The sequence below is a fragment of the Cheilinus undulatus genome, linkage group 18, assembly GCF_018320785.1.
Source record: "Cheilinus undulatus linkage group 18, ASM1832078v1, whole genome shotgun sequence".
Lineage (NCBI taxonomy): Eukaryota > Metazoa > Chordata > Actinopteri > Labriformes > Labridae > Cheilinus > Cheilinus undulatus.
In genome coordinates, this window is record NC_054882.1 from 17,069,212 (window position 1) to 17,085,639 (window position 16,428).

At 43.4% G+C, this 16,428-nt stretch overlaps 1 protein-coding gene and 1 pseudogene across 3 annotated transcripts in view; one reads left to right on the forward strand and one right to left on the reverse strand.

The window, feature by feature from the left end:
• Positions 1-608: 608 nt before the first annotated feature.
• LOC121526560 lies at positions 609-6,255 on the reverse strand (annotated as a pseudogene).
• A 9,032-nt stretch (positions 6,256-15,287) lies between these two features.
• ppp2r3a (protein phosphatase 2, regulatory subunit B'', alpha) overlaps positions 15,288-16,428 on the forward strand; it is a 98,925-nt gene continuing 97,784 nt past the window's right edge. Inside the window, exons 1-2 of one of the 3 annotated variants that reach the window (XM_041812374.1) lie at positions 15,288-15,481; positions 16,001-16,068. The gene's annotated coding sequence lies outside the window, so the exon portion shown is untranslated. Of the gene's footprint in view, positions 15,482-15,723; positions 15,774-16,000; positions 16,069-16,428 lie in introns of those variants that run through there. The other 2 variants (XM_041812372.1, XM_041812373.1) reach the window with 2 other exon arrangements.

Sequence of the window (16,428 nt, forward strand, 5' to 3'; positions counted from 1 at the left end):
AAGGGCCTGAAAACTGCCAGGGGTCTTAAGGCCTATTACCAGGGTTGAAAAGGCTTGAACCAAAAAATGCCTTCAAGTTAACCTTGGCTGCCTAGGCTGTGGCATATCGAGCCCACTGTAAATCGTTAGCATCCTACATGTATAAAACTTCTGCACATGACCATATGATGAAATTACAATACAATTCATATTCTCAGTTTATAATCTAAGTAGCTATAATAACAAGATTATAATCTCAGAACCACATAAAAATAAAGATAAAAGATATAGAGGCATACCCAAGCATATTGATCTGATCCTAGAAAATCTTTTATTCTGGTTTTATAAAAAAGCAACAACAGGTCATACTATTTCGATTATTTATTTATTTATTTATTCATTTTTATGTTTACCATGACTTGACATCACACAACAGCTGAAGGCATTTAGGTATTATTTTGTTATTAGTTTGCCATTACTTTAAATTGTGCTTGTTTAAAATTTAGATTAAAAAGTCAAGGTCCAATTCGCCATTACTGTAAAAATAAAAATTCCAAATTTGCTCAATGTTGTCAGCAACTGGACCAAACCTTTTGTTTGAATTTAGGTTGTGTGAGTCTAATCATGGTTTATCTGAGCCATGGGAGAAGCTGCAGTTCCTCCAGTGTCAGGCGGTCTTCCGGTGTTGGGGTCTGACATTTCTTGAGGAAATCCTGACAGTCTTTGGAGAGCCTAGTGCCGATTCTCAGTTGTCTTCTGAGGAACTTGTTGGTCTCAAAGACGCTCAGTCCAAAGTCAATGAGCCGAACCCTCGGAACATCAGAACCAGTCTCAATAAGGATTTTTTGAACTTTAATGTCCTGGTGGAAGATGTCCTTATCCATGAGCTCTTGAGCTGCAACCACAACCTGCTTCAGAATAATCTTCGCCTCCTCTTCATCCACAGCTGGCCTTTTGTTAAAGATGTAACTGAAGTGGTCTTTAGATAGTACCATCTCTCCAGGACTAGCAAAAGCGCCTCCTCCAGATCATACCTGTCCAGTAGGGACACAAAGGAAGATGTCCTCAGTGGTCCAGTTTCTCCTTCGGAAAGCTTTAACATTATGGCTACCTCAATGGAGATCTTCTTGCCACTCTCGTCCATGTAATGGCAAAGGACATTTTCCCTCTTGGAATGTGTTTGATGGCCACAGGCAAATTATCTGATTTCCTATAACCAGCAAACACAGACCCCCAGCCTCCTTGGCCCAGCTTCTTCTGCTTTTCATATTTGTTCTCAAATAATGCTTTTTGTTCGGCTGCTGACAAATCTGTTTCCTGTTTGTTCTCTTTTTTGACCCTTCTCTTCTCTCCTATCGGACCGTCTCCCTCAGCACTGGACTTTCTTTTGGCCTGCTTCACGTCCTCAACACCACAGCTACTATCACTGTCAGTGTTTGATGATGAGGAGGCCGCCTCCAGGTCATTAATTTGCTCCTCTTTGTTTTTGGCATTGACTCCAAGTTTTCTGCAATTTTTCTTTTTAGCACTTTGACTCTCAAACCCTCCTCAGTTCTGTTTTTTGACTCCAAATCAGGTACTATGGGTCATGGTGTCTGGATTGGGATCACAACTCACTGAATAATGAACCAATTTTCAAGCCGTTTGTTTTGTCACAGACATCAGAGATGCATTTATGATTGAGGTTATCTGATTCAATTAAAATCACATGATTTTATTCTGAAAAACTTACTCTTATATATGATACCAGTTATTCTTTATGGAGAAAATACAATGTATATATCATTGAGGTCAATCTACTCAGGAAATGTTATTGTAAGCAAGCACATTAAATCCACTTGAGAAAATACCAATACAATGTATGCTCTCAGTTAACAAGATTATAATCTCAGAACCACAAATAAAGATTAAAAACAAAAGAATGCATTACTTCCTTAATTTATTAATACTGCAATATAATACCTTTAGAGAAAAAAACTGCAATATGAACTTTAGGCCTTATCTAGCTTGAGGTTTTATCTATCTTATAGCTTGCTAGAATTCTCCACAGGAGCTTTAACTCCTCATTAAATCTTCCAAGGTCACCATCCTTCTTTTAAAGCTTTTATCTCCTGAGGTCATCTTGATGATGAGTAACTGAACTTCCTGTGTTTAATGGGTGGAGCACCCCTTTGTATTCTGATGGACTTGTGAAGCTCATGCTGGCCAGCATTTTCCAGTAGCAGAACTACTAAAGTGGTGCCAATCATAAACTCCACCTGAAGTCTGAACCTGCAGAAACCCGCTCCAAGATGAGTCAAGTTAGGCCAAGTCAGTCCATCACAGTTCTGTGAAAAAGTATCTGCCCACTTCCTGATTTGTTTCAGATTATTAACAGTTATAAATTTAGGATTTCCCCTTTAAGAAATGGAATCATCATTTTAAAAAGTTGCATTTTGTGAATGTGACAAATATGCAAAAAAAAAAAAGGAAAACAAAGAATATCAGGAAGATTTTCTCCTTGTTCCCAAACATGAAAAAGTCCTTAACCCTCGGTTACACAGGGAACATTCCGGTTGGTTGTTAAATATAATGGACAGTTTTAAGGTGACCTACTTTAAGGATATGGGATGTGCTTCTGTACGTCGGCACATACAACTACTCCACTCACAGTGACAATAATGTATTGTGGTATTTAGGAATGTCATGGACAGCAGCCTGGTTGGTATGCTTCAGCTGCAACACAGACTCTATTTCTGAAATGACAAACAACAACCTGTTGTTTTTCTGCCCTTTGCAGAGCAAGGTGTCACGTCTGAAAGAAAAGGAACAGATGCAGGAGCGGTTTAGGACTGGGTGTTAGGCTTTTGTTGATGGGAGGCCTTCAAGTCCACACTGTTTCATGATTACAGGAAGGATATTGGCACTGCTTAAGAAGCAGCCATCAGCAAAGCCAGGCAGACTGGTATCTCCTCTAACACACACTTTGCCTTGTTTATGCACAATCCTTCTGTTTGCAGATAAGAGCAGCGTGCTTTTGTGATGTTCATCTGCTGCAAAAATGGCATTAACATGTAAGCAAGTACAACCCTAATTCCAAAAAAGTTGGGGCGCTGTGCAAAAGTGATAAAACAATGCAATCATTGTAAAACCCATATTTTATTAGAAATAAAACACAAATAGATTTAATAGATAAATAGATCAGATGTTGAAAGTGAGATATTTTACCATTTTGTGAGCACTAGGGTTAGGAGCTGCTGTTTTTTTGCATCAGAAGGAGCCAATTGAGGTGGTCTGATGGGCCAGGAAGCATCTGATCAGGATGATCAAGATCTTGAGAAATTAACATGTTATCATGGGAAAACCATTTTGTTATCGTATGATAAAAACAGCACTGCCTTTATGTTTGAAACCAAGAAGAAATGTCACTGCCACACCACCAGCCATGGGTGGTCACGACTTCTTCACTGTTGCATGGAGGTCTGGGACAAGGCCTGTGGAGTGGCAAAACTGGGCTGGAATTATTAGGCATTCCGCCCTATGTTACAAGGGGGAACAATGGGGATTCTGTCCTGGTTGTGGGACAGTGCACCAACTCTTTAACCTTGCAGAGCTTCTTGGGGAAGCGTGGGAGTTCCTCGTCCAGAAGGCTTTCAGTTGTGTCCCTCAGGGTTCACGTGGGGGTTACTGCAGGATAAGGGGTCCCAGGACAGTTGTGGCATGCCCTAAGGTCCCCGTATAACCAAAGTGAGAGTTGTGTCTGCTTCCTCAGCACAGTCAGATACGTGTCCATCAGGGCTGCCCCTTATCACCAATTCTGTTGTTGACTTTCATAGACAGGATGTCAAGGCCTAGTCAGAAGATTATTGATTTTTGCAGATGATGCAGTTCTGTTGTCTTCCTCAGCTGGGGACCTACGGCAGGCATTGGGGCAGTTTGCAGCTGGGTTCTTTGTCGGAAAATGGGGGATTGCTCCCTCTAGGTGGGGAGTCTCTGCCACAGGTGAAGGAGTTCAAGTATTTGGGGTCTTATTCATGACTGAGGGTAAAATGGAGTGTGAAATTGACAGGCTGATGGTGCAGCATTGGCAGGACTGCGGGTGTTGTGCCGGTCTGTTTCAATTTACCAATCGATCTACCTCCAAACCCTCACCTTTGCTCATGAACTCTGGATAACCGCCGAAAGAATGAGATCGCCGTTACAAGCAGAGTGTGGCTGGGCTCAGCCACTGCTCCTTCGCAGGGAGCCAGTTAAGGTGGTTTGCATCTGATCAGGATGCCTCGTCGGTGCTCTGTTTTCTTCCAGGCACATCCAGCTAGGAGGAGACCTCCTGGAAGACCCAGAATGTGTTGGAGGGGCTATATGTCCTGTCTGGTGTAGAAACACCTCTGGGTCCCCCAGAAGGATTTGGAAAACATCACTAGGGAGAGGTATGGCTGTGGCCTGCTGCCACCGTGATCCGGCCCCGGTTAAGTGGAAGAAAATGGATAGAGGCAATGCCCACTCTTGTTTTCAGTTGATGGGATTTACACTGTGAGCTAATAGTTTTACATAATGTCTTTGTTACTGAGGGAAAAGAGTCTGAGTCATAGTGCACAGGCTAGCCTGCAGTGACGTGTTGGCTGAAGAGATTCTTAAATCCTGTTTATTCATTTTAATTCCCACACAAAAGGGCCTGAAGCACAGTCAGGCTGTGACCAAAAGTTTTATGAAACTAATTAAAAAAAATTCTGTACCATTGTGAGATAAAAAAGACACAAGGTGAAAAGAACAGCAGATGCATTCACTTGGATGATCTGATCTCTGCCTGAAATAGAATTATTGATTCAGCTGTAGAGCTTGGGAAAGAATTCAGATCCATTTTATCATCAGTTTCAGGATTTTTAAAACCCTTCCCTCTACGTTCCACTAAATCTTTTCCACCATCATCTCTAGTTACAGTCACACTCAAGTTTTCCGTTCCCAGGGGGTGCTGGTCTTTCAGATGGTATAATCCTTTGGCTGTGGCCAGCAGCAGACAGCACATCCTCAGTCTGTGCATCCCACTGATTGGAAAAAGCTTTGGGCTAGAGAGGGGTTAAAGGTGAAGCATCATATGGGGACTGATGTGAGCACCCACATGCCTTAGCCCTGATCTTTAACCCAAAGGAGGATGGAGACATTGCTATTCTGTTCTGAGGAGGGATGCACAAAAACACACACTTCAGCAGCAAACGCAAACAACCAGAAATAAAGACAATAAAGCAGGGATAATGAGACTGCAGGGGTCATTAACACAGCTATTTTGCTCTTTTCTTTAACTCACAGTGAGAAAATCAAAGCTAATTTAGTTTTGAACAACACTGTGAGAAAAACAACACATCCGATAGCTCATCATCAGAATCAGCTTTACTGGCCACATCTGCAGAGACAGGAAATTTAAGTTTATATTGTCTACTCCTATTTATATGTGTGTTTTTTTCTGAGTATTTCATGATGTGGACAAAAGTATTTAGCCACACCTGTTAATCATCACAGTCAGCTGTAGATTATATCATTAGAAAGTGGAAGCATTTAGGAACAACAGCAACTCATGATGCTCTACCTCCCCTTGCTCTGAGGGTAGGGGGAGGTAGAGCCCTGAGCTGGCTCTATTCCTTCTCATGCAGATCCACAGGCTCGTCTGAACTGCTTCATCTGACCCGCAATTTCCACATAGGACGACAGCACCGTGCACCGAAGCGCCAAGGGGTTTGCTCCATCCAAAGGCAAGCGACCTTGCCCGCTGCGCTGTGGAGCTCAGCCCTTTATCAGCGGGCCGAGATCACGGGAGAGCTGAGAGTTTGCACAGGAATAGTATGTCAACAGCAGACGATTTTACCTTTTGGGGTTAATTTATCATCCATTCCGGTATAAGTCCATGATGTAATTGCTTCCACCATTGGGTGCGTACATTAGGAAGTTAAAAGGTTGATGTTTGCTTAAAGGATCTGCCGTTTTGTGTAAAATTCTTTGACTAAATGTCCTCAAAACTGACTACCCGGGGCTGCTTTGCTCTCACTGCAGGATGAAACGTAATATTGGTATAGTGATTTTACAATCGAGAGTCCGTGCCTTGTCTTATATTTTAAAGAACTGGTTATCCTACGCTTGTGACTTCCTGTTTGGAGCTCTTTGGGCCGGCGCCACTCCCGGACTGGAGCGCAGGCAGTGGAACTGCTCTGATAGACTAGACAGGGAGCGTTTTCCTTGCAGTATGATTCGTCGGCAGATCCTGGCGCGGTCACTGTGTGTGGAAATTAGAAGCGACATCTCCATCTTTCACAAACTCTGTCCCTGCACTCTCCTCTCTCTACTGACCTTGCTCTGAACCCCCTACATCCCACTTCTACTTGGCAAACCCTAACTTTGCGTCTCTTGATCTGCATTCCTTTCACTGCTTCCTCCACAGAATCCTCCCAGGAAGCTGATTTGCAGACCATGGCACGATGTCAGGCCTCAGGTAAGTGCAAACTACACTATATGGACCAAAAAGTATTTGGCCACACCTGTTAATTATTGAATTCAGGTTTTCCCAGTGCTTTAAGTGGAAAAAAAATAAGTGCAGGTACTCTCTTCTCACACAATCCCAGAACTAATTTGGGCGGTATGGAGCAAAAACCATACACTCATGTAAATTATATGGTGTACATAAAAAGTAAAAAGGCCTTTAAATGAAATAAATTAGAAATATCAAATACAATGAGATTAATAGATGTTCTTTGTCACCAAATGTAGAGATTAATCAGCCCCTCCCCTCAATGACACCCTGAGTCTCTGCTCCGTTTGTGAGCGCTCTTTGTCATCGTATATCCAGACTTTTTGTCTTTGTCTGTGAGTCAGTTGCTCTTTAAGCAAAACTACAGCCCTTGATCCTTTGACCAACAGTCTGCTTGGTTATTTTAAATACTGTTACTGAATATTGTTGTTGAGGTCTCGTTCAGCGGCAGTATGAACAGGTGTAAGTGGAGCATCGAGCTCCTTTGCAAAGGAGGTGCCGCGCTCGCGTGCTGTGTCACTGTCCAGGAGAGGTGAATGATATAATCTCTGGTTTCCGTCCAATAGTGGCAGGTGAGTTTGCCTGGATTCGTGCTCAGATAAAAACTTCACGGTACACAGCGGGAAAAGCGCTGTGTGCCACAGAATGCATCTATTCAGATGCAGTCATAAATCATCCAGTAAAGCTGTCGGCTGTGGAGAGGACCGGTACTTGCCAGTAAGCTGGAAGAGGTCCCGGTATGCCAAGGGGCAAAATTTAGAAGTGCTGGTACTGTGTACCGCTACATACCGGCCCACTTAAAGCACTGGGTTTTCCAATAAGACCTGTTGCCATAGCTCCTAGAAAATGCAGTGTCCATTTGCAAACATTTGTGATACTAAATGGGCCGTTCAAAAGAACTCAATGACTTCAAGCCACCTTTGCAATAAGGTGTTTTGGGAAATTCCATCCCTGCTGGATATTCCACTGTCAGCTTTAAGTGATATTATTAGAAAGTAGAAGTGTTTAGGAACAACAGCAACTCTACAGGCCAACAAGTCCAGGTCAACAACACTCTGCTGATTCCATAGCTGAAGTGTTCTGAACTTCCACTGGCATTAATGTAGCACAAAAACTGAGGCGGGATAATGGTATTGGACTATTTTTCAGGGCTTGGGACAGGCCCCTTACATCCAGTGGAGGCCAGTCTTAATGCTTCAGCATGCCAAGACATTTTGGACAATGCTATGCTTCCAGCATTGTGGCAACAGTTTGGGGAAGGCCCTTTTCTATTCCAATGTTCCAACTGAATGCATTGTCATTACAGTCCCTGTTGGTGTAAGGGTCTGACGTCCAAATGCTTTTGTCCATACAGTGTAGCAGCAGTTCAGCATTATTGAAGCATTTAAGCCAGCCAGCTTGAGCTTGACATAACATAAAATGGTCCTATAAGATACCAAAAGGCAGCTGTGATTAAACATGCTTTTAAAAGAAGGGGATGAACATGCACACACAAATGACCTCCAACTTCCTCCTTGGCATACTCAGCCGACGCCCCGACCCACTCCCGTGAGCCTCCCTCTGGTCTAAATGGGAACCTGATGTTCTGTTAACCAACCCCCCCTCTCTCTAAAGGGTCCCTCCAGCCAGAGCTGAGGCTGTTAAACGCGGTTTCGCACTCCTCTCCTCGTCCTCAGCTGCTGCAGAGCGACATTGACGAGAGGCAGCTGTTGGGGTGGTGAGAGGGTGTGATTGATGTAGTAGGCAACAACCAGAGCAGATACATAGATAAATAGGCAGATAGGCAGACATGTGGTGGGGTCACTTTCAGACTGAGCGTGCAGCTAATATGTGAGCGATTGCCGATTTATCAGTGCATAAGTCTAACAGTAGTTGTGGCTTGTGGGAATTCTCCAGGCAAATTTGCAGCTTGAGAGCCTCAAACGTGCAAAGATGAGAACATTTGTACACAGAAGCTGCAGTGGAGGAACCTGGGATGTTAAGAGGCTGCAGCATAACAGCCAGGCAGGAAGCTCCTTGGCCTGGAGAAAGGAGCAAGTTTAAACAGCTGGTATCATGTAACGCTCTAATAAAACTCTTCCTCCTCTGCATGCATGTCCCCGTGGAGACAAAACCCAACTCACAAAGGTACACAAAGATACAAATGCACCGTTGTACAAGCAATGAAGAACTGCAGACAAGCATGCTCACCTTGTAAAAATGCATGTGCAGTCGAGGGTTTTATTAACCAAGGCTTTGTAATAAAGCCTACCTCTGCCTGCCAGATTCAGGCCAGGACCGTCGAACAGTGCATGCATGTGAAAGTGTGCATGACTTCTTTGTCCTTGGCTCTGAGTGTGATGCTGTATTTCTGGCATCCGTTGCTTTCAGCAGAAGCTCAGCTCCAGGTCTCCAGTCCTTAAGGCGAGCTCTCATGTACACCATCGATGTGTGTATGTGCTTGTGATTTATCTGGCGTGTGTGAGGTGCTGAGTGACACTCCCTGTTCCATTTTGTCAGGATGTGTCAGCACCCTCATTCGTTTTTTTCTCCTTTTATCCCTCCAGCTCTCTCTCCTCCATCTCTTTTTTCAGCCCAGCGTGAAAGCTCTCAGCAGATCAGAATGGCCATGGTTGTTTTTTTTAGATTAGGTCCTGTTTCTTTTTTCTGGAGAAAAGCTGCAACTCTGTTCCTCAGGTTTCCTTCACAAAAGGCTTGTTAACAGAGCCAGCAGTGCTCATATTGAAGGCTGGCCTCCAGCTGCTTGTTGGTTTCAATAAGCAGTGCTCGCAAGTAGTGAAAATAACAGACTGCATTTTCCCTTTTACCGTGACGGGGAAAATATATGAAAAAACAGATCTACAATGCATTTACATCCCTTACTGGTCAACAGTCCTGGGACTTCTTTGCTGGATTTTTCCTTTTATGATGCGCCAGATTTTTCCTTTTTGGGAAAGGTCCAGACTGCAGGCAATGCTCTCTGTGAAGCCATGCTGTTGTGAAGGATGTGCTATGTTGCTTAGTCTTCCTGAAAGAGACATTGTCTAGATGGGAGCGTGTGTTGCTCTGAAACCTTGATATACTCACCAGCATTGATAGTGCCTTTCCAGATGTGTTAGCTGCCCACGCCATAGGCACTAATGCAACCTCATACCATGAGAGATGCAAGCTTTTACAACTGTGCATGGATAACAAGCTGTATGGTCCCTCTGCTCTTTGCTTTGCAAGACACAGCATCTGTGGATTTTCACGTTTTGATTCATGTGACCACAGAACAGTTTTCCATGTTGCCTCAGTCCATTTTGAATGAGCTATGGCCCAGAGGAGATAGCATCATTTCTGGATTGTTTACACAGATCACTTGTAATCAGAATAAATGCCTGATCTGAATAAAAATGTTTCATATAAACACTTAATTCTGGATAAAACTTCCAATCGACACATTCGGGAAGAAATTTCCTTCCAATTGTGGACGGAACAGACAAACATGGCGGGAGCAAAACAAGACTGATCTGTTGCCAACAACTTTCTTTGCCTGAAACTCAAAATTGTTAATTACACAACACATTATATTGCTAAAAGTTTTCACTCACTAATCCAAATATTTGAAATCAGGCGTTCCAATCACTTCCATGGCCACAGGTGTATAAAATCAAGCACCTAGGCATGCAGACTGTTTCTACAAACATTTGTGAAAGAATGGGACGCTCTCAGGAGCTCAGTGAATTCCAGTGTGGTACTGTGATAGGATGCCACCTATGCAACAAGTCAAGTGGTGAAATTTCCTTGCTTCTAAATATTCCACAGCCAACTGTCAGTGGTATTATAACAAAGTGGAAGCGATTGGGAACGACAGCAACTCAGCCACGAAGTGGTAGGCCTCGGAAAATAACGGAGCCGGGTCAGCGGATGCTGAGACACATGGTGCGCAGAGGTTGCCAACTTTCTGCAGAATCAATCCCTGCAAACCTCCAAACCTCATGTGGCCTTCAGATTAGCTTAAGAACAGTGCGTAGAGAGCTTCATGGAATGGCTGTCCATGGCTGAGCAGCTGCATCCAAGCCATACATCACCAAGTGCAATGCAAAGCGTCGGATGCAGTGGTGTAAAGCATGCCACCACTGGACTATAGAGCAGTGAAGACGCATTCTCTGAAGTGACGAATCGCACTTCTCCACCTGGCAATCTGATGGATGAGTCTGGGTTTGGCAGTTGCCAGGAGAAAGGTACTTTTCTGATTGCATTGTGCCAAGTGTAACGTTTGGTGGAGGGGTGATAATGGTGTGGGGTTGTTCTCCATGAGCTGGACTTGGTCCCTTCATTCCAGTGAAAGGAACTCTGATGGCATCAGCATACCAAGAGATTTTGGACAATTCCATGCTCCCAACTTTGTGGGAACAGTTTGGGGATGGCCCCTTCCTGTTCCAACATGACTGTGCACCAGTGCACAAAGCAAGGTCCATAAAGACATGGATGAGAGAGTCTGGTGTAGATGAACTTGACTGGCCTGCACAGAGTCCTGACCTCAACCCGATAGAGCACCTTTGGGATGAATTAGAGTGGAGATTAAGAGCCAGGCTTTCTCGTCCAACATCAGTGTGTGACCTCACAAATGCGCTTCTGGAAGAATGGTCAAAAATTCCCATAAACACACTCCTAAACCTTGTGGAAAGCCTTCCCAGAATAGTTGAAGCTGTCATAGCTGCAAGGGGTGGACCGACGTCATATTAAACCCAATGGATTAAGGATGGGATGTCACTTAAGTTCATATGTGAGACAAGGCAGGTGAGTGAATACTTTTGGCAATATAGTGTATAAGATGCAGATGCAAAATAGTGGAAAAATCCAATATTTTGCATGAGGAGGAGGTGAAAAAAACAAGCAAGTGCTGGCGGTTTATTTCCAGCAAAGCCGAAGAAGAATTTCTTCTTCTACTGCAAATTTTAGGTAGATTTGACCAGTGGGACAATGTGGCGCCTCTTAGAGCAGTTTTATTTAGATCAAATGTATGATGCGAGAGTGTTCACTATCTGAATTGGATCACGTCTGTCAGCATCCATGTAAACAGAGGAGTTTAAATCTCTGATCAGAATAGATTTTTATCACATTGTGAAAAAATGCTCATGTAACCTCAGCTACTGTTTCTGAGATTCACTGCTTGCAATGTGGAAATGTGTCTACCAACTGTCTCCAGGCAAGATACAAAGAATCAAGCGCTGGGTAAAAGTGTATCTTGCTCTCTGCTGCCATCAGGGACTTGTTATGCAAGTGGTTTAAAATGTTTAGGAAACTTATTGTTGTCCCTCTATCTGGTCTCCTTCCTGTAAAGCTGTGTTGGCGTTTATTTATACCCCATGGGCTGAACACCAACGCACAATCTTTCTACCCAAAGACATATACCAACACGCTCACACTTACAAACAAGGCCTTCTTGTCATGTGATGCAGGCTGTGTGATAGTTGATGTTGTTACAGGAGACACATTCCTGCAGGATTTGGAGAGGGATCTTAGGTGTTAGTGTGTGTATTTGTGTGTATTTGGGAATGTGTGTCCAGAACTGAGGTGCTTTAAGTCAAATCCACCCCACATCACCCATCAGCAGGTCATCAGCGTGGTAACCTCACACCGCCATCGACTCAGCCACAGACCATTTCCCATTATAGCTATTTTGCCCCTCTTGGGTCATCAGCTAAAACTGCAGTTTACAGTCGAACAGTGCTGGGCCTCCCTCTCCACCTTTATGACCTTGATGGAGGACACATGAGTCCCATCAACCCTTGTTTACCAAATGGGTCTAATAGCAGGCGAGAAGCTGAAGTCTTCAAAGGTGAGATTCCTACCACTGTCTGTGAATGCAAAAGAAAACAATGTCTATGCAAAGTTGATGCAAGATCCCAAACAACAACAAAAAAAAAAACATTGTTTTCAGTGTCAGCTACCCATACGGGTAAAAACAGGCTTTCATTTAAACTCAGCCTGGATCATGATCTGCAGTCTGTGCTGTTGTCGACTACCTGGTCGCCATAGTAACACAGATTTTGAGCTCAGATGTCTTGCAGTTCACCAAAAAGTAAGTGGTTAAACTTTATCTGCCACGTGATGTGAATACTTTATTTCAGTTTTATGATTTTCAGTGTTCTTAATTTTTATGGCCCCTTTTTTCTTCTTCAGTTTATTCATGTCATGACTAATTTAGCTCATCTTTAGAGTTCAGGCCTTGGAGTTGACTTTTTAGTTGCTGACATTGTGTAAAACTGAGTAATCGTCAATTGCATGAAGAAAAATGAAAGGGATTTTAAAACCTTTGATTGCAATTTACCCTAGAAAATTAATCATGCAAAGTGGATGGAATGGCCCGATTGCATGCCCGTCATCATGCAAATTAATCTTGCAGACCAAAGTAAGGTAGGATAATTTCATTCACCAACACAAATAAAAGCCAAAATATCAATAGCAGGATGACATCCTTGTACACAATATCTAAGTATCAGTCTTTTCATTAGTATTTTGGGTTGATAGACATGTACATATATATTTATCATGGTGGTAGCCGCTTGAGTGAGTCAACCCAGACATCCTTATCCCCGGCAACACTTTCCAACTCCTTCTGGGGGATCTTAAGCATTCCCTGACCAGACAGAATATATATATCCCTCCAGCACATTATGGGTCTTCCCTGGGGTCTCCTCTGAGCTGGACGTGCTTGGAAAAACCTCCAAAGGGAGGCATCCTAATCAGATGCCCGAACCGCCGAAACTGGCTCCTTTCCATGCGAAACAGCAGTGTTTCTACCCTTAGTTCCTTCTGGATGTCTGAGCTCCTCACCCATCTCTAACGTTGAGCCCAGACACCCTCCTGAGAAAACTCATTTCATCCGATTGTATCCGCAATCTCATTCTTTCGGTCATTACCCATAGTTCATGCACATAGGTGAGGGTTGGGATGGAAGATTGACCGCTAGATTGAAAGCTTTGCCTTTCGGCTCAGCTCCCTCTTCAGTACCACAGCACTGCTGATGCTGCACCAATCCACCTACCAATCTCTCACTCCCTTTTACCCTCACTCATGAACAAGACCCCAAGATACTTGAAATCCTTCACTTGGGGCAGAGACTCACTCCCCACCTGAAAGGTACAATCCACTGATTTCCAGCACAAAACCATGGTCTTGGACTTGGAGGTGCTGACTCTCATCATGACTGCTTTGCACTCAGCTGCAAACCTTCTCAGAGAGAATTGCATTATGGTGCTTTCACATTAGGCCTAATTGTTTCAAACAGCACCGTGGTTCGACACCCCCCACCGCTGGCTTGCTTTCACACTAGCAGCATCGATCTGTGCCCGGGCCCACTTGCGTCTATACTCAGTCTGATACAGCAGACTGCAACCCGCCAAAGAAAAGAATGAAGTAGAAGCTAGCACAGAAAGCACTCGGGTCATGACCTGAGCGAAGATTGTTTATGTTTTAACCCGTCAAAGAAGTCCATTCTGCCACCATGGATGTTTTTAAATTACTTTTTAAGATGCTAGCAACATTGCTCTTAATATCTACACACCTACATGCAGCTCAGGGAAGTAAATGGGCTCGCGCTTCCCAGTGAGTTAAAACAGGCAGTTTGTTAACTTAATTCTGACCATTTCCACCTTTTACTGAGGAAAAATGTGAACGAACTGCGCTGTGGAGCGAAATTTAGTTTTTACGTACCCGTATGAGGTTGCATTCACATCTCATTCAAACAATTCCAGAATCAACTTGAATCGCGCCAGAGAAAGGCACAAGCGCAAGAAAGTTTAACGTTTTAGCCTACAACATAAAATACATCTGAAACGTGCCCCACCTTTGAATTGTGTGTCTTTTCACGTCTTAATAAAGGCAGCTGCTAAAAGACAGCTAACAAGGACTACAGCGTACCATACGTCATCATCTGAAGGGCGGCAACGGAGTTAAATTCAGTTGACCGTTGTAGTTCAATATAGCATGACGTTAGCTTTTTACTTTCACCAGTCAGATTAACGAACCAGTTGCTTATATTATCAATTTGTGAAGAATATCTTTATGAACAAAACGTCTAAATTTCAAAACATTTATTGGACACAGACCTTATTTTCAGTAATAATCCAAAAACCTATTGAAAAAATCCCATAGGCTCGACGGTGAGGGAAGCCATGTAGCGCTAACTTCCGGGTTTGCCTACAAAATTACGTCACGACTGCACCCCTCTATAAGCCAGCTCACTGATAAGTTCAGGTACCAACGTAATGTTTTCTTGGCCTTGAATGACCACAGCAGGCATAGACGCAGAATTTTCTTGATTTGTGGGGACAGATGTTTGACAATTTTGATTTATGATGTAATGAACAAGCAAACAAACAACACTGAGAAAATTATACGATTGGTTTTATATTTTGGGAAACTTAATGTACATAACCTAAATGTTGCCAGCTTTTCAGAGCTTCTCCTAAACGTCTAATTTGAGACTTTCAGGGTGGCAAGTTCCTTAGCTCTCCTTTTACCCGAATCATGTAGAAAACATGATTCAAATATTCGTACAATTATTAAAAAATGTATTAGTTTATGCCCCCTTTTGAGATAAAAAAGCAGGTAAAACAATACATCTAACAAAAAATGTAGACTAAAATAATCGTGTGGACGCATTTGTTAGTATTCCACCTCTATACGGACGGGAATACTAGGACCTGAATGCGCTGTGAACCTTAAATCTGGCCCGCCTGTCACTCTCCTGGAGCCCCCGCCCCGCCTGCCTGTTAACGGGAACTCCCCCTAAGTTCCCCGGTTCTCCTCTCTCTGCTCATTCTCTCCATGAGCTGTCACACACGCACATATTCCCTCACACAAACGTCCTCACACACGGAGTCGCTGCGTGTTGGAGCGAACGTCTACTCTCTCCGCTGTTCCCCGGTTACCGAAAAAAAGCGGCTGTTTGATTTCGCAGTCTGCAGCGAGCCACGTCGTGACAGAGTTTGGACACGGGGAAGGAGGAGGAGGAGAGAAAGGGGGGATTAAAAGGTAAGAGATGGTGACAAAACGAGTCTTTTCTACTCCTTCTGTCAGGAAACTTTACCGTGTGGTCTACGTTTTTTCCGCTGTCTCGTGCGTCGTATCGTCAGCTGCAGTGTTTGTGATAACTAGGGCGTGTTAAAGTGTTTCTGCTCGCGCGCGCATCTTATATGTTTGTGTGCACGCGCGTGCTCCTTCTCAAGAGACGGGGATCCTCCTGTTGTGTCACAGGAAGTTTGGAGATGGTAACGGATCATTGAAGGAGGTAACCTGCTCGGAGCTGAAACTAGCCAAATGTAATGTGAGTCAAGTCTAATTTTTCCTAAGAACATTGAACCTGCTTTAGAAGTACTCACGGGTAACTTTCTACCAGCGAAACACAACTATTTAAAGTAATATATCGTACATATTTATATAAAAATCAAGCTACAGATTAAGAAATGTCAAGCAAGTCCAAGAAATGAGTTGTGTCGTGGTCCTTAACACTTGAAATCCAAACTTTCAGTTTTTTTCTGCTTTTTTCCCCAGAGTTTTGATGTTAAGGAGAGTATTGCTGTTTGAAAAGGCTTGGATTCATTGTTTGAAGTGCACTTAAGGTGAATTTTTAAATGAGAAAATTGTTATTCTGAGAGCCTGGTATTTCACTTTAAACCACAGTTAAGTCACTAGGGGAGAGCGGGGAACAACCTAACACTTTATGGATTTGGCTCAATAATTTAAAAAATGAGTTACGTTAAATATACTGTTACTAACATACACACCTCTGCCACAAATTAACAACAGGATTTTGTTTTCATGTTTAACCCTTTTTTTGGGGGGGGGGGGGCAGGACTGAAGCAGGGTTGGGCTGTAGATCACTGACCTCTTACTCTTGTAGACCACTACCGTGAGATATCACCTCTGTCAGGTTTAAAGTGACATAATTTGCCAGTACACTGTAGTTCCTTTTTTAGAAT